The 13506-nt window shown below is 46.3% G+C and overlaps 1 long non-coding RNA gene across 1 annotated transcript in view; it reads left to right on the top strand.

Annotated features, from left to right (window-relative positions):
* Positions 1 to 1577: 1577 nt before the first annotated feature.
* Positions 1578 to 13506, top strand: part of LOC132248743 (uncharacterized) — a 49517-nt gene continuing 37588 nt past the window's right edge. Inside the window, exon 1 of the long non-coding RNA XR_009460095.1 lies at positions 1578 to 1714. This is a non-coding gene — a long non-coding RNA (uncharacterized LOC132248743). The remainder of the gene's footprint in view (positions 1715 to 13506) is intronic.

The raw sequence follows: 13506 nt of genomic DNA, 5'->3' as shown, positions 1-13506 counted from the left end.
AGGGAAGCTGAGCAGTGCTGGGACTGGGGGGAGATGTAGTGAGGTAAGCAATGCATAGTTTCATAGTTTCATAGTTGTAGGATCAGAAGGGACCTAAGTAGATCATCAAGTCCGACCCCCTGCCCTGGGCAGAGTGAATACTGGGCTCATATGACCCCAGCTAGGTAATTATCAAGCCTCCTCTTAAAGACCCCCAAGGTAGGAGCCAGCACCACTTCCCTTGGAAGTTGGTTCCAGATCCTAGCCATCCTGACTGTGAAGTAATGCCTTTTAATGCCCAGCCTGAACCTACTCTCAAACAACCTATGGTTATTATTCCTTGTTACTCCGGGAGGTGCTCGGGGGAACAGGGTTTCTCCCATTCCCCACTGGTTCCCCCTGGTGAGTTTATAGATGGCCACCAGGTCTCCTCTCAGCCTTCTCTTGTGAAGGTTGAACAGGTTCAGGTCCCATAGCCTCTCCTCATAGGGTCTTCCCTGCTGTCCCCATAACATGCGAGTGGCCCTCCTGGGACCAAGGGAACCAGAGGGAGATGGGGGGGGGGGGGGAGTAGCACCAGGACCATGGGGAGATGTTGTGGGGACAGAGAGTTCCCCTATCCCAGCAGTGCTCACCTCCCAGATCCTGAGGAAAGCCAGGAGCTGAGCAGCACTGGGACTAGGGACAGAGACCTCCCCTGTCCCCTCATCAAGCAAAGTGACAGGAGAGCTCAGGGTACTACTGCCACTTAGCCATGAGGCATCGCCCCAAGCCAGCATTGCCAAACTAGGCTGTGACCATGAGCTCCACATGGTTGGGAGCTCCCCCCCACCCCACTCCCTGAAGCCCAGGCCTGACCCAGGTGCCCCCTGCCAGCTTGGAGCTGGCACCAGAGGAGCCTGGAGCTCCCCCTGGCTGCTTCAGGGGGTCAGAGCAGGACAGGGGAGAAGAAGCAGCCCTGAGCTCAATTGCTCTTGTTGGGAGCAAATTTGCTTCTAATGCAAGCACATGTGTAGATGCATTCCCAGGTGCAGTTTACTGAACCTTATTTTAAAGTGCAGTAACCTTAAGGCACATTAATTGCACATGTATTCCTGCCCACTGAGTTCCATCTTCTTTAGGGCTTCAATTATTGCTAATGCCAGTGGAATTGCTCTAGTGGTAGTGCTATATTAGGAAAATCCACCAAATAATTAATATAAACTAGGTTAGAAAGAGTGTTTGTAAAGTGAGATGAAAGAGATGGGAGCAACTGCTGGGTAAGGGCTGGGACACATTTGTACTTTAGCTGAACTCCTGGGCTAGGGACACAAATGACACAAACTGGTATAAGTGTTTAAAAAAATGGTTCGAATGTGTAACACAACAGGAATTCAGTGCATATAAACCACTTTCAAAATGGTTTAAACTATTTTAAAATAAACCTGTATAGGTATTGTAGCAGGACACTAAGGTGCCTGCTACTGAGAGCGTGCGGAAGACTCCTCAGGTGCTGGTTCCCAAGGCAACGGGAGCCAGCAAATGACCCACACCTGCCAGCAGTCAGCTGGCTATAAGAGGCATGACTTGGCTTGTATGAGAAGGAGGGGAGTTGAGACTAGAGGTAGTTGCTGATGGGTATTTAAGATAGTAGGAGTTCCCTACCAACAGGGAAGGATGAGGAAACTCCTGGTCAGAAGAGAGAGAACCTGAATGCCAGCGCAGCATTGGTCACTGTGGTAGGAGAGAAAACCCGGTAGGCCTGAGCCTAGTTATAGCTGGAGGCTTATGTTTGTGTTGTAGCCCAGGGACTTGTGTTTATGTTGTTGTTTGTGTTTGCAGTTTGTTTAACACTGGTGGTTTGGGTGAGGCTATAAGGGGATGGAGGAGGCCTCATAGGGGACTCACAATAGAGTGAGGACCCCAGCCCCAGTGAGGGCACGGAGTTTGGGGGTATAGACCCCAGCTCCACAGAACAGCCCGGTGAGAAGGGGGGCAGCCTCGCAGAGAGGGAAGAGCCCCCGGTGAGAAGGGGGGCATATAGAGAAGACCCGCAAGGCCTGGACACGCCGGACACCCGGTGCAGGAGAACTGTGGCCAAGTGGAGGAGAGGTAGCCTCCCTACAAAGGAACATATCATCAAAGTCGTGGCGGGCGAGAATAAGAGGGTGCAAATCTGAAGCTTGGCACAGTAGAGGAGGCGGCAAGGGCTAGCCCGGCGACCCTGCCGTCCCTTCTGCTACAAGTATATTATCAGACTTGCCTGAATTAGATTACATTGGTTTATTGAACTTGGGTCCCCTCCAGATTCAAGTTAATTCACAGTCCCGCAGCATCCCAGGATGCTTTACACCTCCCCTGCACCTCTCCTGTTGCAGGGTAGGCAGGCTAGTCTTTGGCCCCAGCTGTCTGCTCCAGCCAAGTAGTGGGGCAAGCTCTAGTGCCCCCCAGCTTCTGGACTGGCAACTGCAGGCATGTGACTGTATTTCTGAAATCAAAAGTGAATGTCTGTTCATTTGCCTATTGAGACAATCTGCACAGCTTAGACTAACCTGCAAAGACTGAATTGATTCAGCCTGGAGCTTTTTAACTGTCTTTACTTAGTCCTTAAAATAGATTGATTATGGACATTGGTGACACATAGGGAGTGCACGAGGGTGCATGTGCACCCCCTGAGATTGGCGGCGCGTCCCCTGTGATTGGCCGCTGCTGGCAGCGCCTGCGGGTGGTTGCTGCTCACCACCTCCCCCTTGCCATTGACACCACCAGAGGCATCTGTGGGCAGTCACCAATTGCCGACTGCTGAGGCATGCAGTCACTGATTGCTGCTGACAATGCTGGCAGTGTCTGCGGGTGGTAAGTGACCAGCAGTCAGCGCTCACCACCTCCTCCCACCCCCATCACTGTGGCTGCCTGCAGGCAGTCACCGTGGTCCCACAGCCTCTGGGGGCATATGCCATTCATGATTACAGAGGTTTGTTGTTGCTTTTGCCATCTTTTTCACATGAGAAGCAAAAATTTAGGCACGTAGAATAATAGAAAAATGAAGTGGAAGGGACCTTAAGAGGTCATCTAATCCAGCTACTTTCTCAAGATTATCCAAACCAGATGTGGCTAACCTACAGCACATGTGTCACAAGTGGCAGAGGGAGCCTCTACATGCGGCCTGCAGCAGACTGGGGAGGGGACAAGCAACACAGTGGTAGATAGGGCAGAAAGCAGAACAGAAAATCAGGCAGGGACCACAGGCAACGGAGCAACAGATAGGACAAGGGACAGAAAGCAGAGCAGCTGATTGGGCAGGACAGAGGGATGGAAGTAGCACTTAGGTAGGATGTCGAGTTAATTTGTAGTATGCCTGTCAAAAAGATTAGCCCCCACTAGTCTAAACTATTCTAAACCAATGTTTGTGAAGAAAATAAATGAGGAAGAACATCCTGAATTTCTTCATCATTTATTGCGCTCCTATGGAGAAAGCAGCCCACTTCAAAATTCTCAGGGTCAGGCCCTCATTGTCATGACTCCCATGCAGCTAAACAAATTTACACAAATTAAGTATCTGCCTCTTCATCTCATGCAATTTTGCCTGCTCCAAAAATTAATATGGTCCCATTTTTCAATTCTAGCTGGAAATCAATTCCATACAATCTATACATGCAAGTTATTTAATTGAATATTTAATTATGTTAGTTTTATGATGAAATGTTTTGCTAGCAAGACTATTTCTTTATCAGCCTTATAGATTGAGTTCATTACTGGCCACCTGTATGAGAGTTTCAAACTCCCTGGGCTAAATATGTAACTGGTGAAAAACCCAAATAGTTCTGTTGCTCTGAAAGTGGGGCCTGCCATGACTGCTTTCAGCTGCAAACTGCAGCTGAATAGTGGGGGCAATGCATGGTTAAACAGTCTGCAATAATCTAGTACTAGTGTTACTCAGATTCTTTTAATAACCTTGTCAACTTGGACAAGCCAGTTTGCCCTGCAGCAAGATTGCTTTCCCAGCATCCTTGCTCTCCCTGTTGTTCCCGCTGGGCTCAGGAGACGAAGAAACAAAGTTACTTAAACTTTTTAATCTCACTGAAACCAAGTGGGAATGTTTGTTTTCTTAGTTTCTCACTTGCTTCAGCATTGTCCTCTGTTGGGATTAAACATGCACAGACACACGCACACAAACGTGTGTGTGTGTGTGTGTGTGTGTGTGTGTGTGTGTGTGTGTGTGTGTGAGAAGCAGCCACCGTTCCAAAGCTGACAACAGGTACAGATTTATTTTTCCTCTTGAGATTTTCAACTGTTCCTATTAGGTACTATATAAATAGAAGTAAGGAACCTTCATAGTTGCCTGAATGAAGAACAATTGGCAATCTCCTCTCATTTTTTGTTCGAATTTTCTTTTTAATTGATTAATATCTAGGGCACAATTTAACATTTGCCACTTTTCCATTAGTAATATACAAAAAAACAATGAGCACTCAACTGATGCAAAAATGATGTTTTTCTCAAGGTCTTAAATTCAGTATAGGCTAGTAGGATGATCTATTCTACAAGGACCCATCTTAATACAAGATCTAAGGGCACTTCTATCTTCTGAATCAGCCAGACTTTTCTGCATGAATATATTTAAGGCATCTCAGTAATTTGATGTTTGGATTTCAGATAAGTGTAATGAAGTAATCATGTGTCATAAATACTAAATGCACAGAAATACTGAAGGGTTCTAATTATGCAGTATAATGGGATCTGGCTGCTTTGAGAAAGACCTATGTTCTACTCTTTTTTTTTCTCCAAGTCATTAGGTAGAATGGTGTGCAGGAGAAGCAGACCTTTTTTTGTTCTTGAAGGAACAACTGCCTTAGTCATGTTTATGATATAGTTATAACTTAGTTATATTTGCCATCCATCTAACAGCATAATATCAGAACTCATAGGCAACAAAGGTGGTCTCCAGATGGTGCAGAGTACAGAATATTCAAAGAAGGAAGTGGAGAATTCCTAAAGAGATTTGGATTGGGAGATATGTTGCAAACTTTAACAAGAAAAAAATGCATTGATAACTAACTGCAATTCACATACCTCATGGTTTGTAATACTCAGTGGAGCTACTTGCTTTTTTCAAATTATGGCTAAGATGGAATCATTCAGTTGAGATGCTCCTATTGCCTTTTGCTGCATTGAAATCAGACTACCTTTCTGTGTATAATTCTTTTGGGAAAACCTATGAATCTTATACTTACAGAATTAGCTTAAATTCAGTTTAGCTTTTAGAAACCAACTCCACTACAGGAGTAATTATTGACCTACACTTGTCAAGCCTACTGTGGGCTACTGATTTGAGTGAACAGATCCTTTTTTTCAGAAAGAGAAACCATTCATCTTTTAGGAATTGTCAGGTTAGTTCTTTCAGATGATTAATAATCCAGTGGTTATCTTGAGCACTTTGACACATCTGCAGTAGCATAGGTTTAGCAAATATTTCCTCTCTATTTCCCTTCTTTAAACAAGACAGACAGGGAAAGAGTTGTGGAAAGCTAACACACTGGGATAATTAATTACAGTGTGGTCACAAGCCTCCACTGGGAGAAGAAGAGAAAAGGGAAGAGATTAAAAAAAATTCTTCATTTCTGTAACATCTTCAACCTGTTCTGCAGGATGAGAGACATACTGCAACAGCAAATATTGCAAAAATAGAGGCTAGGTATAGATGTAACACTTATTGCACAACAAATACACAAAAAGCAGTCTATAGCCGTAACCAAACAGACATTAATGGTTCATAGAGCACTTTAAAAATGGCAGAACCTGCTCTAAATTAACCCTCAATGGATATGGTATCAAACTAAAGTGTTTTAGAGCAAAGCATTTTTTTTTAATGTCTCTAACACCTCCCATCATGAGTCAAGGTAGGGCACATTCCATCAGCATCCCAGGTGGCTTTGTGCAGGGCAGCACTCTAGCCTCAGGAAGAACTTGTCTGCTGTTGCCAGGCTAGCCCCAACTCCTGGGCTGTCACCTGAGTCAGTGACAGCCTCTGATCCCAGGTCTGTTTCCTCCCTCCAGCCAGCTATGAGCCACAGACTGGCTGGAGGTGGGAGAAGGGTGGAAAGGGGTCTGTTCCAGGCCAGTCCCCAAGAGGCATAGGAGCACTCAGCAGCCCATCAGCCCGCTGGGCCAGGCTGTCGCTGGGACAGCATCTGGCACCAGAGCCTGCCAGCCTCAACTCATCCACCTGCCAGTCCTGGGACCTGGGGGACAGCTCTTCAGCTCCCCATGGCCCCCTCCTGGCCTGGGTCCCACTGCAGGGGAAGGGTGCAGCCTTGGTGGACATAGGCTGCCCCCAGGCTTGGGGCACTTGCATGACAAGAGCCCCAGGCATGGACAAGAGCCATGGGTGCAGGGCCCTCAAAGGGTCAGACATGGCCCCGGGGGATGAAGGGCTGGGGTCCCATGTGGGAAAGCCAGAAGCCCATGGCTCACACTACGACAATGCCTCCAAGCCCACAGCCTCTTCCCCCCAGCCCAGCAGCTGACTAGTGCCCCACAGGACTCTGAGACAAACAGGTGGTCCAGGATCACACATCTATCCAGATCCTACACAGATAAGTCCCTCTTCTTCACTCCTGACCCTTGAAAGTAGGGTGCCAGGTCAAATGCCCTGCTCCAACGTTTTGTGTTTGTTAAGGTCAGTCCCTGTGGTATTTCACCTGACCCCCTCCCCTTCCCCTGGTCTCCATCCTAACTGCCCTTTCCAGGTTCTTTTGCCCCTTTCTCAAACCACTCCCCCACACCTACTTCAAAGGTTTGCTGGTTTGTGTTAACTGGGAAAAGGGACCAAGTTCTGCCACAGATAATGTTCAACAAGTTTTCTTTATTAAACACATGAAAAGTTTGGCAGATACAACACTTTAATAAACCAAGGCATGCCTCTTCTTCATGCCACATTCCCTTGTACCCCAGTGTTTACCCCTTGGGAGAAGTTTGGTGGGGGAAGAGGGGAAGGGCAGCAGTGCCCAGCCAGCCTGTATTGTGCATAGCATTGCCTGGGATGCAGGACCAGAGGAGCCCTGGGCAGGAGACCCATGGCCTAGTGCCAGGGCAAAAGGAATCAAAGCCTTCCAGCCCTATATATCAAGGGAGGGCTGCGAGTCCATGTGGGTGAGGAGATAGTTGTCCAGGGCTTTGCGGATCTGGATAGCCTGCTGCTGTGTGGGGCCAGGGCCCCCAACATCGGCAGGGGACTTTCCCTTTCCCCCATCCATGTGCCATGTTTGCTAGTGCCGCCAGATACAGTCTGCAAGCTGTGCCTCCTTGGCCCAGGCTTCATGGAAGACCTCCCCCTGATCTCATAGATGTTATGGAGGATGCATGCTGCCATGTCATGTTCTCCTCATCCACCTAAATGCACATGCTGAGAGCCCACCAGCACACCTTGAGGCAGCTGAAGGTGCACTCCACTGTCATGTGGCACCAGCTCAGGCAGTAGTTGAAGTGTTCCTTCTGGCAACCTAACTGGCCTCCATAGGGCTTTGTCAGCCAGGGCAGGAGGGGTAGGCCAAGTCCCTGACAAGGAGGTGGACAAGTGACAAAAATGTCACCAAGGATGAAATCAGGTACCCCGGTAGCATAGTGCCCACTCTCCATCAGCCTTGGGAGAGTGGAGTTGCAGAAGATGGGTGCTGCCTGCCCAGCTGGTGAAGATGCCGGTGAAGTGGCCCCAGTGGTTAACAGTGCCCCACAAAATGATAGGGAAGTTGCCCTCGCAGTTGATGAATGCCTGGGCAGCCTGAGTCAGGTAGAGGATCTAGATGTGGGTGCCATTGGGGAAGCCCATGTAACAGAAGCCAGCAACCACCTCCTTCAGGTTGATGAGGTGGATGAAGTGGTTGGCCAGGATGTCCTGGATGACCAGGCACACCTCCTGGGCAGCCTCTCCAGCTATGGTCTTACCCATGCTGAACTGGTTGGTGACATAGCAGTAACTGCTCAGGGTGGCCAGCTTCAAGACGGAGATGGCCACCCACTTCTATGGAGTGAGGGGTGGCCACATGCTGATGTCCTGATGTGCAATGTGATGTGCAATGTGGAGCCTCCCCCTGCCTCTCCCCCCTTCCCCCCCCCCCCCCGCAGTGGCAATGTCAGTGAAGGTGGCCCAGAGCATGCAAAAGGTCTGGAGAGACTGTTTATCACCCCAGGTTCCCAGGATGTCCTGCTCCCACCAGTCAGTGCTGGTGGTATGGGCCCAGATCTGGCACTTGATTGTCTAGAATTGGTGCCAAACCACTCCACTGTCAATGGCATCCCAAATGGTCTCATTCTCATAAGCCATGTGAAAGTCAGTGGCCAAGTCCAAGTTAGTGGTGGGTGTGGGGTGCAGAAGGTGGGCAAGCGTGGTATGGCTGACTGCTGGTTCATGGGCATGAAGGCACATGATATGATGTGCCACAGCTACATCAAGTCCAGATGGGTACATGTGATGTGATGTCCTACAGCTTCCAGCAAGAGTCAAGCAGGACTAACAGCATGACCCACTCCAGCTCCTGGGTCTCCCTGTTTGGTGCAGGCAGTGGGATGCCATGACAGGGTGCAGGCAGATGGGCACATGGAAGCCTGTGCAAATTGCAAATTGCCCTTCAAGCCCAGGGCTGGGTGCAGGGTATGCGGGCCAGGCCCCGATCCCGCCCTCGTCGCCATGTGCGGCGGTGATTCCAATCCTATTCTGGCCGCCATGGGCGAGCCGGGGGCGAACCAGGGTCGTACCGGACCCGTCTTCGTTGCACACGGGCTGTGGCCAGCAGCCCGGGCACACGGGGCTGGAGAGAACCGCTGGGCGGTTTAGCGCACACGAGTTAGAATTAGTTACGGAGGCATAATGGTTGATTGAAAAGATTGTTTACTTACACCCAAAGATGGTATTGGTGTAGGCTGGACAGGTTTCTAGGCACAGCTCCCGCTTGGATCCTCACTAAAGGAACACGACAAATCGATTGCTCCCACGGAGTTTGCTAGGCTCCGTGGGTCCAGTTCGGTTGGGTTCGAAAAGTTTCCCCGGAGTTACTTAGGCTCCGTGGGTCCGAAGTTACAGGAAAGGGATACTTCTAGGATTGCGCTCGGCAACGGGGAGAGGCGAGAAGCGAAGGCTCCGTAGGCTCAGCTCTATTGCCTGCTTAGGGGAGGCGCGTCGGGTCCGCAGCGCTTGGAGATCTTCACATAGAATCTCTCTCATCCTCCCTCCTCCAACTTGGGCGGAAACTGCTAGCCATACAAAAGGCTTGGGTAAGCCAATCGCTAGCCGCCACGTGTGCCTACATTAGGAATGGGCCAATAATGTGGCGCAAATCCTAATACAAATGGCGGGAACTCCTTTGCAGCGTGTATCACTATGATGCAAAAGAAATGCACCCTGCAAAGAAGCTGTAATTTGGCGGGAAATCCCCCGTTGCACCAGAGTTCTCTCTTGCAGCAGAGAACTCTACCGTGCAAAGAAAGCGACAAATTGGCGGGAAATAATTTAGCGGTGCCAAAGCACACACACAAACAAAAAATCACAACTTCAGGTTGTGACACAGGGGAGGATCAATGATGACATGGCAGGGTGTTGGGGGCATGGTGGCCCATGCCCAGCAGCCAGCAAGGGTTGTCTCACCCATTTGATTCCACTTGGGAGTCTTCAGCAGCTCAGGCAGCTCCTGGGGTATGCTGGGAGACATGTAAGAGCACCTCCTACTGCCTCAGGCAGTGCAAAGGGGCTCCAAGCTCCCCCACTGAATGGCAAACATCTTTTCAGTCCAAAGACACTCAAAGTGCTTTAGTTAGCAATAGATAAAGTGTTTATACCACAGGCTTTTTGAACATCTGTACTTAGCCAGGGAGATTTAAAACTTGGCAGGTAATTGGTTCTTGCTGTGTTCCATACTACCTTTATAAAAGAAACAGGGGGCTATTTTCAGTCCTGTCATGATACTATATTAAAGTTTGGTCAAACGAACTTCGATGCAAAGAAGAAAACAACTAATGAACTGAATGTTAACACAATTTGGAGCACACTTTTGAGCATGGTATCCCAAAGGAGGGAGGGGAAGTTTAGCAAGAGACCAGCTTAGCTAAAGTGTAAACTCTTCAGTGACCCAAAAGAAGTTTCTCAAAAAAGGGAAACTTGGATGTTTCTCCTTGTAAGTGTATGTACTTGAAAGATTATGTACTAGTCTGTTGGTATGAAAGGTAAAACCAGGAAGGTCAAGGTACAAATTATGATATTGCTAGCAAGAGACAAAAAAGGCTACAAGAAAAGCATTCTATTGGTATGTTATAAGGAAGAAGAGGAGGAGGAAGAGGAAGGAAAGGGTACATCCCTTATTGCCTGGGGAAAGAAATCTAAAAATGAATGATGTGGACAAGGCTTAAGTGTTTAATACTTTTTTTTTTTTTTTTACTTCAGTCTTCACAAAAAGATCAAATAGCAAATGGCAGTTATAAATAGCAGAAAAGATATTTTTAAGCTGGTAGCTGAGTATTTTTAAGTCAACAGTATTGAATAAAAATCATCACCAGGCACATCTACATGAGATATTTGCTGCAGAGTTGCATAATTAACTCCACAGTAAAGTCTCAGCATCTACATGTGCATCCCTATTAGGCTGCAGTAAACTAATAAATGCTACCATAGGTTAGTACTTGTAAACACAAGTACTATCCTGCAGCAGCATGATTTAGTGAACTGCAGCACACATGTAGATGCTGATGGAGCTGGCTGAGGCATGAGGGTGCTTCAGTGCAGGGGTTCCCTGCTGGCTAACCCTGCACTAGAGCACCCCTGTGTTCCAGCCAATCCCTCTGAAGCATGTTAAGCTGAGTCAAGGCAGGCTTGGGCTGACAGACTGACTCCCAGGGTCCCCTGCCAGCCAGGGCTGCTCCAACCTGGTTCAACATGCTGCAGTCCCAGGCACACGTGTAAACACTGCACTCAGGAGCAATAAACTCCAGCACAAACTGTGCCGGAGTTTATTCAATTACATTAATACCATGTGTATACATCCTAAGGAATCAGCTGAAGTAATTGTGGAGCCAGCGGGAGAATTCATAGGGGTTAAGTAAGATCCCAAATGACTGGAAGAAGGGAAATATAGTGCCCATCTTTAAAATAGGGAAGAAGAAGGGCCTAGGGAATTACAGACCAGTCAATTTAACCTTGATACTGAGAACAATAGTGGAGCACATTATCAAGGAATATATTTGTAAGCTCTTTGCAGATAACAAAGTGGTAACAAACACCCAATATGGATTTGTCAAGGGAAAGCCATGCTTAATCAACCTGATTTCTCTCTATGACAAAGTGACATGCTTTATGGATGGAGGAAGAATAATGGATGTGAAGAGCTGGAGGAAGAATTTATTTTGACTTTAACAAGAATTTCAACACTATGTACCATGGTATTAGTATAGATGAACTATGCAAACTAAGGAAATACGGGCTAGAGAAACTACTGAATGGTGGGTGCATAACTGGTTGGATCACTGTATTCAAAGAATATTCATCAGTGGCTCAATCACACACAGGAAGGAGGTATCAAGAGTTCTCCAGGTTTTGTCACAGATCTGGTACTGCTGTAAACATTTTCATTTGTGACTTGGAGGATGGAATTAAATGCACTTTTAGAATGTTTTTAGGTAATACCAAGTTGGGTGAAGTAGAGGACACTGGAGGATACCATTAGGATTCAAAATGACCTTATAACTTAGATAAATGGACTGAAATAAACTGGATGAATTAAATAAGAACAAGAACAAAACACTGCACAGAAGAAGGTGGATAAACTGGAAAAATTTCAAAGCAGAGTGACAAAAATTATTAGAGTTTGAGAAGCTATGGCCTACAAGGAAAGGTTGCAAAAAATGAAATTATTTAATATGAAGAGAAAACTGAGGAGGGGTGATTGTTTTCAATGTTAAAAGGGTTATTGTTAAGAGAATGGTTATCAATTGTTTTCTGTGCCCACAGGAGGTGGTACAACAAATAACAGTCTTAAATTGTAACAAGGATATTAGGAAAAACTGTCTAACTATAAGGGTCATTGAGCATTGGAACAGGTCACCTAGAGAAATTGTGGGATCTCCATCAATGGAAGCTGTTATGTGCAAGTTAGACTTGGTTGGGGTAGTTTAGACAGCAATGATCCTATCATGAGCTGGTGGTTAGAATAGATAACCCCTGAGCTCTATTCCAGCCCTATTCTTCTATGATTCTGTGATCCAGACAGACATGCCATGAAGTACCTACAAGAGAAGGGTGAGAATTAGGACATCTGGATTACAGTCTAGGCTGTGCTACTAACTCACAAGGTGTGCAAATCACTTAACCTATTGTTCAATTTTTCCCATTTGCAAAATGTGTATAACACTTTCCTGCTTCACTTGCATGCTCTGAGACTTTATAAGTGGTTATTTTGAAAATGCTGTGAGTGAAAAGCTCTCTAAAAGTTTGCTTTTGGAAAATAGAAAGTGCTTTTCCAATTGAAGCTAATGGAAGCTTGGCCATCTACTTCAAGAGAGAGACAGACGTAAGCCATGTAGGAATTACTCAGTGGTTCTCTTAATTTGTCTATTTATTTTGCTGATATGCAGATTTAAAAAAATGCTTCAAGCTTTTAACATCTAAATAAGAGTGGGCCCTTTCAGAACAACTATGATATACATAAAAATAGTTAATATGTTGTTATTCTTTTTGATTAGCCAATCAATTCAAATCTAGGAAAAAGGTACATTTGTACTAAATATATCCAGACAGATTCTGTTCTGTGACCTACGCCTGCAAATACCTTTAGAAATTGCCTGTCACAGAGAAACCCCATGCTTATTTATGTGTGCTGGATTAGGGTCCTGCAATGTTGTCTCTGTTTCTCAGATTTAGGGTTCATGTCAAAGGTGGAAAGTAATAATAAGAGGAAAAGGGGATGGCACAATTACACTATGTTAAATCAATCTTCCACTGGTAAAAGGTCTGACCCTACACAAAGGAGGATATCTTAGAAATGCCTTGCAGCATCTCTAAACGTTTTCATGGCTAGCTTGGACCCAAGAATCAGGGAGATACAGGTAGGTGCCAATAGTATGGGAGCTCTTCCTGCAAACAGTACGTCACAATAAAAAAAAAAACATTTAGCAATCTTACTGGCTGTACTGCATTAATTAACAGTCCAAAAAGACTTTAAGATTCTTGAATGGAAGGCACTGAATAATTGCAAAATATTATTATAGGCAAAAGACATTTTTCTTTCTCAATACTCTCCCGTGATTAAGTGCTAGCAGAATACAAAGAATCTCTTTCCAATGCTTGACAGGAGTCTCCTTGCTGTGAATAAGGTTGTATTCACCTGTGACTGCTGCTCATTAATGACTCAAGTAATCTTATTTTGTGTAGGAACAAAGATTCCAAGATTTCAGTATGGGCTTAAATACTGCCTTAGGATGCTCTGACTTCCAATTGTATTGACACAGTGATTGATGAAGTTCCTGCCAGTAGATTAGAGCATTGTCATGCATAATGATAGAGTTTGG

This window comes from Alligator mississippiensis, chromosome 2 (genome assembly GCF_030867095.1).
Source record: "Alligator mississippiensis isolate rAllMis1 chromosome 2, rAllMis1, whole genome shotgun sequence".
Lineage (NCBI taxonomy): Eukaryota > Metazoa > Chordata > Crocodylia > Alligatoridae > Alligator > Alligator mississippiensis.
Note: the sequence above shows the minus strand (reverse complement) of the source record. Positions and strands in the feature narration are given on the sequence as shown.